Below are 13,976 nucleotides of genomic sequence, written 5' to 3'. Positions count from 1 at the left end.
AAATTGAGAATCTGTCAGATGGCCATCAGTTCTTCATTAGGAAGGGAAAGGCACCAGAAAGACAGTACTCACTTCGCGCTTGATAAAAAAAGAAATATTCAAGAAAAATCAAGACACGTTCGTAGGATTTGTTGAACTGCAGAAAGCGTTTGTCAGTGTAAAGTGGCGCACTATTATCGAAATCCTGACAAAAGAAAGTGTAAACCTTAGGAAAGATGGGTAATATACAATATGTAGAAGAACCACGAGGGATTAATACGAGTGGAAAATCAAAAACGAAATTATGGATAAAACAGGATGTAAGATGGGAATTTAATTTTTCGCCCCTGTTGCTCAACCTGCACATCGAAGAAGCATCAACGGAAATAGAAGAAAGAAGTTCGAGAGTGGGATTAAAATTCAAGGTGAAAGGATATAAATGTTAAGACTGCCAGATGACATTGCTGTCCTTAGTGAAAGTGAAGAAGTACTGGAGGACCTATCGAATAGAATAAACAGCCTAATTTAGGGTATATCAAAGAAGGACGGAAATAACCAGAGGTAGCAGAAATGACAACAGCGAGAAAGTCAACATCACAGTTGGTGATCACGAAGTAGATGAAAGAAAAAGCATTTAAAAATTTTTTTGAACATTTTCCCAGTAAAACAGCGATCTATTAATTTATAACTTACTTAACGGACAAAATAGTGATCTAATTTAAGTCGTTAATTTTTATGTTTTTCGTGTCCAGTTTCGATCTTCTATGAGACCATCATCATAACCACATTTCTTGATGACAACAGGAAGAGCTGGCGTGGAGCCGGTCCATCCTTGTTGGCGTTCAGAATAGAAGGACGGACCTGCTCCACGCCAGCTCTTCCTGCTGACATCAAGAAATGTGGCTATGATGACGATGTGGTAGAAGATAGAAACAGGTCATCTAAAAGATAAGAATTAACAACTTAAATCCAATGCCGACTATGTCTATTAAATGACTTAAAAAAAGCATTCCTGGCCGAGAGAAGTCTACAAGTAGCAAACATAGGTATTAAAGGACGAAAATGCTGAGGACGTTCGTTCGGAGTACGGCATTGTATTACAGTGACACATGGACTACAATAAAAACGCAACACAAGGGCATCGAAGCGTTTTAGTTGTGGTACAACAAAATTGAAAATTATGTTGAGTGAAAATGTAAGGAATGAGGAGGTTCTCCGAGGAATCAGCGAGGAAAGGAATGTATGGGAAACAATGACAAGGAGAATGGAGAGGACGATAGGACATCTGGTAAGATGCATGATACCAGAGGGAGCTTTTTTTTTTTTTTGGTCATCAGTCTACTGACTGGTTTGTTGCGGCCCGCCACGAATTCCTTTCCTGTGCTAACCTCTTCATCTCAGAGTAGCGCTTGCAACCTATGTCCTCAATTATTGGCTTGACGTATCCCAACCTCTGTCTTCCTCTACAGCTTTGCCCTCTACAGCTCCCTCTAGTACCATGGAAGTCATTCCCTCATGTTTTAGCAGATGTCCTATCATCCTGTCCCTTCTCCTTATCAGTGTTTTCCACATATTCCTTTCCTCTCCGATTCTGCGTAGAACCTCCTCATTCCTTACCTTATCAGTCCACCTAATTTTCAACATTCGTCTATAGCACCACATCTCAAATGCTTCGATTCTCTTCTGTTCCGGTTTTCCCACAGTCCATGTTTCACTATCATACAATGCTATATTCCAGACGTACATCCTCAGAAATTTCTTCCTGAAATTAAGGCCGGTATTTGATATTAGTAGACTTCTCTTGGCCATAAATGCCTTATTTGCCATGGCGAGTCTGCTTTTGATGTCCTCCTTGCTCCGTCCGTCATTGGTTATTTTACTGCCTAGGTAGCAGAATTCCTTAACTTCGTTGACTTCGTGACCATCAATCCTGATGTTAAGTTTCTCGCTGTTCTCATTTCTACTACTTCTCATTACCTTCGTCTTCCTCCGATTTACTCTCAAACCATACTGTGTATTCATTAGACTGTTCATTCCGTTCAGCAGATCATTTAATTCTTCTTCACTTTCACTCAGGATAGCAATGTCTTCAGCGAATCGTATCATTGATATCCGTTCACCTTGTATTTTAATTCCACTCCTGAACCTTTCTTTTATTTCCATCATTGCTTCCTCGATGTACAGATTGAAGAGTAGGGGCGAAAGGCTACAGCCTTGTCTTACACCCTTCTTAATACGAGCACTCCGTTCTTGATCGTCCACTCTTATTATTCCCTCTTGTTTGTTGCACATATTGTATATGACCCGTCTCTCCCTATAGCTTACCCCTACGTTTTTCAGAATCTCGAACAGCTTGCACCATTTTATATTGTCGAACGCTTTTTCCAGGTCGACAAATCCTACGAAAGTGTCTTGATTTTTCTTTAGCCTTGCTTCCATTATTAGCCGTAACGTCAGAATTGCCTCTCTCGTCCCTTTACTTTTCCTAAAGCCAAACTGATCGTCACCTAGCGCATTCTCAATTTTCTTTTCCATTCTTCTGTATATTATTGTTGTAAGCAGCTTCGATGCATGAGCTGTTAAGCTGATTGTGCGATAATTCTCGCACTTGTCAGCTCTTGCCGTCTTCGGAATTGTGTGGATGATGCTTTTCCGAAAGTCAGATGGTATGTCGCCAGACACATATATTCTACACACCAACGTGAATAGTCGCTTTGTTACCACTTCCCCCAATGATTTTAGAAATTCTGATGGAATGTTATCTATCCCTTCTGCCTTATTTGACCGTAAGTCCTCCAAAGCTCTTTTAAATTCCGATTCTAATATTGGATCCCCTATCTCTTCTAAATCGACTCCTGTTTCTTCTTCTGTCACATCAGACAAATCTTCACCCTCATAGAGGCTTTCAATTTTACGGTATATTAGTAATTTTTACTTATGGACCGTCTGACAGCAACTGAACAAAACACAATTTTAGTGCCATACGCGTTTCGTCTTTATTTTATGCAAGGCATCATCAGTGGCCTGGAATATGTACATATGTTAGCTATTCTATTTACATTTTTGTCATTGTGCCTATAGGTTATAAACAGTTCTGGTGGTTGGTATTTCCTATTAAGTAGTAATGTTTTGAACTGTACTTACAGGTTGCGTGGACAATTTCCTACATATTACGCTCCTGTTGCATTTTTGGTGTTGTTCTTCTTCTTACGAACGCCACTTGAATGTCAAAGTTGTGATGCAGTATACATAGGCATGACATGCAGGAATTTTCAAACAAGATACAAATAACATATCAGATGTTGGAAGTATGAAACAAACCATTCCACATTTGCAGAGCATTTAAAACACTACAACCATCATCCTACAAACATGGAACAAGAAATGAAAATAATGAGAATAAGCAACCATGACAAACATCTTATACAAATGCAAGAAAACTTCCACATCCAGAAAGCCATAGCAGAAAACAAACATGTGATAAATGTACAAACACACATCAGGACAGGCTCCCTACTACACTTAGTAAAGGAAATGATAACATAAAACAAAAAATAATAAAAAAAGAAAACTCTTCCCCACATCATCTGGAGACACACACACACACACACACACACACACACACACACACACACACACACACATATATATATATATATATATATACACAAACGCACACACAAATGCATACACGAACAGACCACAGATACTTCAATAGTTACACTCATAAGTTTGGCAATAACATTCGATCTTTGGCAAAAACATTTGACAGTCGGCAACAGAAACCAAAACATTACTTTAAAACAAGCGTTCAGTGCATAGTGTTGTGGAATGGGAAAAAACCGCAAATTGGCGTTCATAAGAAGAAGAACAACACCAAAAACGCAACAGGTGCGTAATATGTAGGAAATTGTCCACGCAACCTGTAAGTACAGTTCAAAACATTACTACTTAATAGGAAATACCAACCACCAGAACTGTTTATAACCTATAGGCACAATGACAGAAATGTAAATAAAATGGCTAACATATGTACATATTTCAGGCCACTGATGATGCCTTGCAGAAAATAGAGGCGAAACGCGTATGGCACTAAAATTGTGTTTTGTTCAGTTGCTGTCAGACGGTCCATAAGTAAAAATTATTAATATACCGTAGTATTACACGCAACTGAGGAAGACAGGACTATAAAAGTTGAAGAGGCTTTCAATGTATTCTTTCCACCTATCTGCTATCTCCTCTGCATTTAACAGTGGAATTCCCGTTGCACTCTTAATGTTACCACCGTTGCTTTTAATGTCACCAAAGGTTGTTTTGACTTTCCTGTATGCTGAGTCTGTCCTTCCGACAATCATATCTTTTTCGATGTCTTCACATTTTTCCTGCAGCCGTTTCTCCTTAGCTTCCCTGCACTTCCTATTTATTTCATTCCTCAGCGACTTGTACTTCTGTATTCCTGATTTTCCCGGAACATGTTTGTACTTCCTCCTTTCATCAATCAACTGAAGTATTTCTTCTGTTACCCATGGTTTCTTCGCAGCTACCTTCTTTGTACCTATGTTTTCCATCCCAACTTCTGTGATGGCCCTTTTTAGAGATGTCCATTCCTCTTCAACTGTACTGCCTACTGCGCTATTCCTTATTGCTGTATCTATAGCGTTAGAGAACTTCAAACGTATCTCGTCATTCCTTAGTACTTCCGTATCCCACTTCTTTGCGTACTGATTCTTCCTGACTAGTGTCTCGAACTTCATCCTACTCTTTATCACTACTATATTGTGATCTGAGTCTACATCTGCTCCTGGGTACGCCTTACAATCCAGTATCTGATTTCAGAATCTGTGTCTGACCATAATGTAATCTAATTGAAATCTTCCCGTATCTCCTGGGCTTTTCCAAGTGTACCTCCTCCTCTTGTGATTCTTGAACAGGGTATTCGCTATTACTGGCTGAAACTTGTTACAGAACTCAATTAGTCTTTCTCCTGTTTCGTTCCTTGTCCCAAGCCCATATTCTCCTGTAACCTTTTCTTCTACTCCTTCCCCCACAACTGCATTCCAGTCACCCACGACTATTAGATTTTCGTCCCCTTTTACATAATGTATTACCCTTTCAATATCCTCATACACTTTATCTGTTCATCTTCAGCTTGCGACGTCGGCATGTATACGTGAACTATGGTTGTCGGTGTTGGTCTGCTGTCGATTATGGCTAGAACAGCCCGGTCACTGAACGGTTCACAGTAACACACCCTCTGCCCTCCCTTCCTCTTCATAACGAATCCTACACGTGTTATACCATTTTCTGCTGCTGTTGATATTACCCGATACTCATCTGACCAGAAATACTTGTCTTCCTTCCACTTCACATCACTGACCCCAACTATATCTAGATTGAGCCTTTGCATTTCCCTTTTCAGATTTTCTAGTTTCCCTACCACGTTCAAGCTTCTGAAATTCCACGCCCCGACACGTAGAACGTTATCCTTTCGTTGATTATTCAATCTTTTTCTCATGGTAACCTCCCCCTTGGCAGTCCCCTCCCGGAGATCCGAATAGGGGACTATTCCGGAATCTTTTGCCAATGGAGAGATCATCATGACACTTCTTCAATTACAGGCCACATGTCCTGTGGATACACGTTACGTGTCTTTAATGCAGTGGTTTCCATTGCCTTCTGCATTCTCATGTCGTTGATCATTGCTGATTGTTCCGCTTTTAGGGGCAATTTCCCACCCCTAGGACAAGAGAGTGCCCTGAACCTCTATCCGCTCCTCCGCCCTCTTTCACAAGTCCGTTGGCAGAATGAGGCTGACTTCTTATGCCGGAAGTCTTCGGCCGCCTATGCTGATTATTTATCAAGGGAGCTTTAGAGAGCAAAACTGTAGAAAAATGCCGATATCGGGATATATGCAGCAAATAATTAAGGACGTAGGTTGGAAATGCTACTCTAAGACTAAAAGGTTGACACAGGAAAAGAATTAGCGGGGGCTTCCGCATCAAACCGAGCAGAAGACTGACGTTAAAAAAAAAAGGTTTAAAGGGCTATCCTTATTTCTACTGAAAGGTTGGTGTTTGCGGAAGGGGCCTTGGGAAGGGTAGTGAGGACAGGTTAGTGATAAGGAATTTCTGGCAGGTCACCAATAGTTTCTCAGGTGAGAGGAGAGAGGACCATGGTTGGATGGTAGGGGCAGGGTTCATTGTTGGGATTAGGTTGGCTTTGGCTGGAGGTATTATCGGCGAAGAAGTGTTTCGATTGCAGGGATCGGAAGAAAGAGAGTAGGGTTTTGACATGTAGAACATGGTTAAAATTGAGTGCAGGACTAAAGGTGAAGCCTTTGGATAGGACTGAAACTTCTGTAGGTCTGAGGATTTTGGTGAAAAGGTTGACAACAGTGTTACAGGAATGTTTGGGCACTCGGTTTGGTGGAGTGTTGGTAGTGAGTTTTGGCGAATATGGCAAGTTGGAAAGGTCAGTTAGGTGGGGATTGGTTGCTATGAGGGATGCGAGGAGGAACACTGTGGGAAGGATAGAAGCTGAATAGTGGTGCCACAACGCGACCGTAGGATGTCAGCAGGTTGGGTAACTTGTGGAGGTGGTGTCTGAAATGCTCCTCCAGGTGTTTTAGGCCAAGGGATTCAATTTCAGAGATGTGATACATGTAGAAGGGATGGCACAGTACCAGTACGTTGCGGAGGGAGTAGAGGTGGTCCCGGAAGGCCTGTGCCATGGAGAAGTGTTTTTGAAGTACCATGTTTGTGAATGTCAAGGTCTGGGGAAATCTGATAAGGTGAAGTTTAATAAGACCGTGTTGACTGGGTGTTGTGTGATGTTCGTAGGTTAGTTAGGTTTAAGTAGTTCTAAGTTCTAGGGGACTGATGACCGTAGATGTTAAGTCTCATAGTGCTCAGAGGGCCATTTGAACCATTTTACTAAGACGCCTCAGTACGCCTCTACAAGGGATGACGAAGAACGCCTGGGCAAAAGGGGGTTAACATCATTCGAAAATGCACACTTGAACTACAATTACAAAATTACCAATAACTCAAAAAGTCTAAATGACTGATCCCCAAAACCAAATGGTATACTTACCAATCTCTAAATTAAGTGCAACGGAAAGTAAAGATTTAGGTATGATGAAATGTACCAAATAATCTGTACATCAATGAAAATTTGAGAGTAAAATTAGATAATCTTAAAGGTATAGGATTTAAATAAAATCAAATAACTATTTAAAGTTTTTAGCAGTGAATGATATAATCTACACAGACTCACAGTAACATCCAACTGAAACTCACAGGGCACATCCAGTGACATTTAAATCAATTTAAATACTGTTCTAAGAAAAAAAAAAACGTATACATTAACTGTAATAAAATATTTGAAACTGATATTTTTGCATATGCAGCAACGGAAATGACAAATCTAAAGGCGAAATTTTACAAAATATTCGGAGCAACCTTTCAGTATTGCAAGCGGTTTGCACAGGGAGGTAGACACGCGACACTCCACAAGAACGCGTCCCAATAGCCCAAAAAAACAGGTTATAAAACATACACGAGACATTATTACAAATACAATACAATTAACACGCGCAGTGTAGCTCGGCAACGAGTAGTTGAATCCCACACTCTGCGAGTGAGATTTAGAAAATTGCTGGACCGCTTCCTCCACAGCCACTCTGTTTTACAATATAAGGAAGGTCAAGTAAAGAAAAATTCTCGTACCGGGTGATATAACAGCGAGCTGCAATAAATTAATATAATACTTCTTCATTTACAAGGAGTGTTTTTTTTCCAAGACCCGCACTACAGGTGTTAAATAGACCATTCTATTTACAGAAAGAGAGCCCAGGCTGAGCCAACTTTTTAAGGCTAGCCGCAAGAACATAGTTGGAGCGCTAAGACTCACACGAAATTTTACGCTGTTCATAACAACAAAATTCACTGAATGTCAGATTTTATGCCCTTATTCACTTTCCTCACCAACGGATCAAGGCAATAAACAGCAAGCATGTAGTTAAAAGGACGTTTTACCACGGAAGATTGACCTTGTCAAACAAAAGAAATGGTTTAAATAGCAACATGGTAATTAGCGGCTATTGGATTCTCTCAAAGGTCCACCCAGTTAATGAGCATTACGCAATTTAGCGCACCTGCACGACACTCGGCTGGTGTAGTATGTAGTAACTGCTGTTACAATACTGCTGTTGCAGTGCTAAATGTAACAACGTCAAGTTCCTCACTGCCGGCCGCGGTGGTCTCGCGTTTCTAGGCGCGCAGTCCGGAACCGTGCGACTGCTGCGGTCGCAGTTTCGAATCCTGCCTCGAGCATGGATGTGTGTGATGTCCTTAGGTTAGTTAGGTTTAAGTAGTTTTAAGTTCTATTGGACTGATGACCACAGCAGTTGAGTCCCATAGTGCTCAGAGCCATTTTGAACCTCACTGGGTATTAAAGGAGAGAAGTAAACAAGCAGCTGATGTTCCGTAGCCAACACGTGGAGTAGAGCTCTGGCACAGGTAGCGGTTTGAAGCACCAGTTTTTAGGTAGCGGTGGAAAAGGCCCCTCTTCCCTCGATACCAAAAATTACGGCGGAACGCGGCTTATGCGCCCGACGTCGAAAGCACAGCTGCCAACCCAGGACCGCCAGGTGCTCCGTATGCCCCATGAGCTATCCAGCTAAGAACCACCTGCCTCCTTGGCGGACTGTCTGAGAGAGCGGGCGAGCTCGATATCGACGTCTTACAAGGCGCCTGCTGACGCCCTCTAGGCGAAATAAAAGCACACGAAAGCATGACGCCATAGGTCGATTCGCGACACTGCTCAGTAGTTGTGGAAGGAGAGACGAGATCCAGAGAAAGGAAATTTTATAGTTAGGCCGTGGAGTAGCGGAGACATTCAGGGCGCCCTCTTGTCTTTGGGGTCGGAAACTGCCCCTAAAAGCGAAAGATTCAGCAATGGTCAACGGCATGAGGATGCAGAAGGCAATGGAAACCACTGCATTGAAGACATATAACGTGTATCCAAAGGACATTTGGGCTCGAATGAGATTTTCACTCTGCAGCGGAGTGTGGGCTGATATGAAACTTCCTGGCAAATTAAACCGTGTGCCGGGTTCGAGTTCGAGTCTCGGCCCGGCACACAGTTTTAATCTGCCTTGAAGTTTCGACTTTTGGTCTGTAATTGAAAAGGTGTTATGATAATCTCTTCACTCATAAAATATTCCGGGATACTCCCCCTTTCGGATCTCCAGGAGCGACTGCCAAAGGGGGGGAGGGGTGACCATGAGAAAGAGATTGAGCAACGAACGAAAGGATAACGTTTTAATAGTCGGAGCGCGGAATGTCAGAAGCCTGAATGTTGTAGAAAGCTCGAAAATAAGAAAAGGGAAATGAAAAGGTTCAATCAGGTTATAGTTAGGGTCAGTGAGGTGAAATGGAAAGAAGACAACGATTTGCGGCGAGATGAGTATAGAGTAATATCATCAGCGGTAGAAAACGGTTTACTTGCAGAAGGGTTCGTTATGAATAATAAGGTAGGGCAGAGAATGTGTTAATGTGAACATTTCATTGATATGGTTGTTCTTATCAGAATCGACAGCAAATCAACACCGATAGCTCAGGTATACATGCCGATGTCGCAAGCTGAAGATGAAGAGATAGAGAAAGTATGTGCGGATATTAAAACGGTAATACAGTACGAAAAGAGAGATTAAAGTCTAACAGTCAAGGGGGAAGGAATAGATGAAAAGTTTACGGGAGAATAAGAGCTTTGGATAAGGAATGAGGGAGGAGAAAGAATAATTGCGTTCTGTAATTAATTTCAGATATTAATAGTGAATACTCATTTCAAGGATCACTAGAGGAAGATGTACGCTAGGAAAAGGCCGGTGATACGATAAGATTTCAGTGAGATAACATCATGATCAGAGAGAGATTCCGAAACCAGATACTGGATTGTAATGCGTACGCAGGAGCAGATAGAGACTGAGATCACAATATAGTACAGATGAAGAGTAGGCGGATGTTCAAGCGATTAGTCAAGAAGAATCAACACAGAAGTACTAAGGAATGACGAGATACGCTTGAAGTTCTCTAATGCTATGTATACAGCAATAAGGAATTGTTAAGTAGGCAGTGCTGGGTTAAGTAGGCAGTACTGTGTTAAGTAGGCATTACGCTCGCATTTTCGTGTAGTTATTCCCTGGCTGAACATTGAGCACTGCAGTAATCATTTTCTCTTTTCGGGTCAGCTAAGGTGGTTGTTAGTGGCAGTGTGCCAAACTTCAGTCTAGAGAGACCCGTATGTTTAGTTTCTATAATGGTATCTACCATTTCACCACTGTTCAAAATGGTTCAAATGGCTCTGAGCACTATGGGACTACACTTCTGAGGTCATCAGTCCCCTAGAACTTAGAACTACTTAAACCTAACTAATCTAAGGACATCACACACATCCATGTGCAAGGTAGGATTCGAACCTGCGACCGTAGCGGTCACGCGGTTCCAGACTGAAGCGCCTAGAACCACACGGCCATCACCACTGTTCCTCATTACCAGCAGTCTCCGTTTGTGGAGGGGTGAATAGGAACCTAACATCCGCATTGATCACTTACCAGCGAAATACTCAAACCATCTAGGACAGGTCCTTGAGCTGGCTCAATTTCACTATGAACCTGACAAGACAACCACGGCTAAATTAATGCTGGGATATTGGATTAACTCAAGAAGCGTTAATGCTTGGATCATTAACGATGTGCTCCCGGAGAGGATCGACCCCGAATTGATTAGAGGAAATTTGGCAAGCTCCTTAAAGGTCATTCTGCTTCAACACCACAGAGAGTACAAATCATGGCCAGCAGCAAGATTATGAGGGTCCACCTTAGTTATATCAAGAGTGCAGGGTAGGTGGGCATTCAAGAAGCTTGGCCAGGTACTACTGGGAATGTTGAGGCAGATGCTAGGTCTCTATTTGATACTGGCGCCGATTACAGATACTTGATGTAGTTGGTTGGTTTTGGGGAAGGAGACCAGACAGCGTGGTCATCGGTCTCATCGGAATAGGGAAGGATGGGGAAGGAAGTCGGCCGTGCCCTTTCAGAGGAACCATCCCGGCATTTGCCTGGAGTGACTTGATGTAGTATCTTTGATGTACGTATGTTTTTCCCGGTCGCCGTGTGGACATCGGGGGCGTGGCAGAAAGTATGTATTCAGCACCAAACGCGCCTCCGCGGAGAGAGTCGACCTCTTCCCGTTCAGGACACGGGGGCGGCAGCTGGTGGATGGAAAGACGGCCGAACAACAACGCTTTGCTAGCGGTGGCACTTCATTGATGTGGAACGAACTATTGCTAGGACAATTAAATGGCAGTTCTCAGCCCACGTCCCCCCTGGAAAGGGAAACTCCCCATCCCACCTCCCTCAGATTTAGTGGTAATTGGCCCATTGGATAGCCTGTCAAAAACTGAACAAAGATCAAGCATGACAACAAGAAGTAAGATGTAGTGAACTGTGGACTTAGGAAGCATAACAGAAACAGTGAACGATCCGTATTTAATATGTGCAATATCGTGTTGTGGGTTTGTAATCACGATGTTGGACTGCGACGATAGATATCCGGGTTCCATTCTCACATGGTCCATCTTTTTTTTTTCTCCGTGATATTAAGAACTTTCCGTCCGGTCATTGACGTGTCTGTTCGCTGTATTCAGATTTTTGTATGTGTCGTGGCGTAATATCCTTTTGCGACAGCGAGGTGTAGCGAAGGAATCATCAGACCTGCGTACTTCCCATTGGTTCCACACAGGTGCCACACCTTATGCCTTCTGTGTTCCGTTCGGAAGTTTTGACTCTTAAATTCCTCCATTTTAAAATAGTTCACACCCGTTAATTTGCCGTTTTCATGTCTGTCAGAGGTCTAGATGGTATCTCGCCTGCTCTTGTAATTCATCACATTTACTTTCGACGGTAATATATTTTTACCACATGACTCGTACTCTGTGATTGTTTTAACGACCGTTTTATGGCAGGAGTCAGTTTCCGAATTCGTGTTCTGCTTCAGCTGAGTATTAATGCCAATCCAGCAGAACTCGTATAATTTTTCTCTCTGTTCTGCTTCCGCAGTTCTGCAGTATCTAACTTGAGCTGTGATTGACATCCTGGTAACTTCGTTTTTCTTTTTCCTATGTGTAGTAAGTGAAGCGTCGCGTGAGTCTTTGTATTTAGCTGTGTATTAAGTTGCAAGCAACGCGGTGCCGTTCCGCATCTTCATATGGGAAGCCAATTCATCCAACAATTTGTTTCACGTACACCATGTGATCAAAAGTATCCGGATACCCCCAGAAACATACGTTTTTCATATTAGGTGCATTGTGCTGCCACCTACTGCCAGGTACTCCATATCAGCGACCTCATTAGTCATTAGACATCGCGAGAGAGCTGAATGGGGCGCTCGGTGGAACTCACGAACTTCGAACGTGGTCAGATGATTGGATGTCACTTGCGTCATACGTCTGTACGCGAGATTTCCACACTTTTAAACATCCCTAGGTCCACTGCTTCCGATGTGGTAGTGAAGTGGAAACTTGAAGGGACCCGTACAGCACAAAAGTGTACAGGCTGACTGAGTGAGCCCGCCGACAGTTCAAGAGGGTCATAATGTGTAATAGGCAGACATCTATCCAGATCATCACACAGAAATTCCAAACAGCATCAGGATTCACTGCAAGTACAATGACAGTCAGGCGGGAAGTGCGAAAACTTGGATTTCATTGTCGATTGGCTGCTCATAAGCCACACATCACGCCGGTAAATGCCAAACGACGCCTCGCTTGGTGCAAGGTGCGTAAACGCTGGACGATTGAGCAGTGGAAAAACGTTGCGTGGAGTGACGAATCACGGTACACCTACACAATGTGGCGATCCGATGGTAGGGTGTAGGTCTGGCTAACACCCGGTGAAAGTCATCTGCTAGCGTGGCTGTGGTGTTATGGTGTGGTCGTGTTTTCATGAAGGGGGTCTTGTTGTTTTGCGTGGCACTATCATAGCACAGGCCCACATTGACGTTTCAAGCAATTTCTTGCTTCCCATTGGTGAAGAGCAATGGGGGGATAGCGAATGCATCTTTCACCACGATCAATCACTTGTTCATAATGCACGACCTGTGGAGACAACAACATCCCTGTTATGCACGGGCCTGCACAGAGTCCTGACCTGAATCGTATAGAAGCCCAACTTCAGGCCAGGCCACACCGAACGACATCGATACCTCTCCTCAGTGCAGTATTCCGTGAAGAATGAGCTGCTGTTCACCAAGAAACCTTCCAGCACCTGACTGCACGTGTGACTGCGAGAGTGGAAGCTGCCATCAAGGCTAAGGGTGGGCCAACACCATACTGAATTCCAGCATTACCGATGGAGGGTGCTACGAACTCGTATGTCATTTTCAGCCAGGTGTCCGGATAGTTTTGATCACTTAGTGTATATCTTACTATTAAATTTTCTCATTATCTAATTGATGTTTGTCTTATTAAGTGTATCATTTACTTGTGAAAAAAATCTCTTAAAATCGGTTGGAAGTATTACTTCCGAAGTCTTAAGTTCTAACCTGGTTAATCATGTTTTATGTAATTCATAATGAATATTGAAAGAGTCACTAAAGCCCGTTAGCGTTAAAACACGCTAAATTTTCTTAATTCTATGTTTCATTTTAGCTCAAACATTTTGTTTCATATAAAAAATGACAGTGGTAACCAGTCCCTGTAAAATGATCTGTATTTTAATTATTGTTGACGAAGAGCTGATTTATATTAGTGTTACCATTGTACCAAATGATATTAAAAGACAAAGGAGAGAAGAAATAAACGATCCGCAAACAAAAATATTATTCTTTGACAAAAAATATTTCTTTCCTAGATAAGATTCGCTTGCCATATCTATGTACGTGCACTTGCTATCAAGGGCCATTTCCCAGATTGTCACACACGTTTTTTTTATTTTT

The sequence above is a fragment of the Schistocerca americana genome, chromosome 2 (assembly GCF_021461395.2).
Source record: "Schistocerca americana isolate TAMUIC-IGC-003095 chromosome 2, iqSchAmer2.1, whole genome shotgun sequence".
Taxonomy (NCBI): Eukaryota; Metazoa; Arthropoda; class Insecta; order Orthoptera; family Acrididae; genus Schistocerca; species Schistocerca americana.
This window is presented reverse-complemented; position numbering follows the sequence as displayed.